The sequence below is a fragment of the Micropterus dolomieu genome, linkage group LG12 (assembly GCF_021292245.1).
Source record: "Micropterus dolomieu isolate WLL.071019.BEF.003 ecotype Adirondacks linkage group LG12, ASM2129224v1, whole genome shotgun sequence".
Lineage (NCBI taxonomy): Eukaryota > Metazoa > Chordata > Actinopteri > Centrarchiformes > Centrarchidae > Micropterus > Micropterus dolomieu.
In genome coordinates this window covers 31656313-31657309 of record NC_060161.1, presented here as the reverse complement: position 1 = coordinate 31657309, position 997 = coordinate 31656313, and positions in this window count along the sequence as shown.

Here is a 997-nt window from a genome sequence, read left to right as displayed (position 1 = left end):
GTGCCGGAGACAATTGTGCCCGCATCGTTGTCGAATCCCATACAACCCCTAGGAACGTAGTCCGTTAGGTGGGCGCCAGCACGCTCTTCTTTGCGTTGAGCCTCAGCCCTAAACGCCGCAGATGAGCCAGAACGACATCTCGATTTCGAACCGCCAACTCTCGAGACTGGGCTAGGATGAGCCAGTCGTCGATGTAGTTGAGAATCCGGATGCCCTGGAGCCTCAGCGGGGCCAGTGCTGCATCCATACACTTGGTGAATGTGCGAGGGGAAAGTGCCAGGCCGAATGGAAGAACCCGATACTGGTAAGCCACACCCCCGAAGGCGAACCTCAGGAACTTCCTGTGAGAAGGACGGATGGAGACGTGGAAATAGGCGTCCTGTAGATCTATCGTGACGAACCAATCCTCGGATTGGATGTGCGACACGATGGCGGGGATGGTGAGCATCTTGAACCTGAATCTCCTCAGAGACCGGTTTAGAACCTGCAGATCCAAAATAGGGCGCAGCCCTCTGTACTTCTTGGGGACTATGAAGTACCGGCTGTAGAAGCCGGCGTCTCTGTCTGGGGGGGAGACACGTTCCACGGCCCATTTCCTCAGCAGAGTACGAACTTCCTGTCCCAACACCGGACTTTGCTCCGGGCGGACCACAGTCCAAACCACCCCGTTGAATTTTGGAGGGCGGGTTTTGAACTGTAGTCGATACCCTCGGGGCTGGTGGTCGGTGTCTCGTGTGATCTTCTGGTGGACCCCTGAAGCCCCAGAACGGCAGGGGAGAGCCGCCGAAGATCCACGGTGAGTGAGTCGGGACGCCGCCCGACTGCAGACCCTAGGGGCAGGCAGTACGGCGTGGACTCGATGGTGGCAGGTGCGTCCTGAACGTGTAGACGGCGGGATAACATCACCTGTTGCGACGGTGGAGGGGACCTCGATCGGCCACCGGAGGGGGTGGGGGGGGGGGGGGGGGGGGAAAAACCCCCCCCCCCCGGTCTTCCC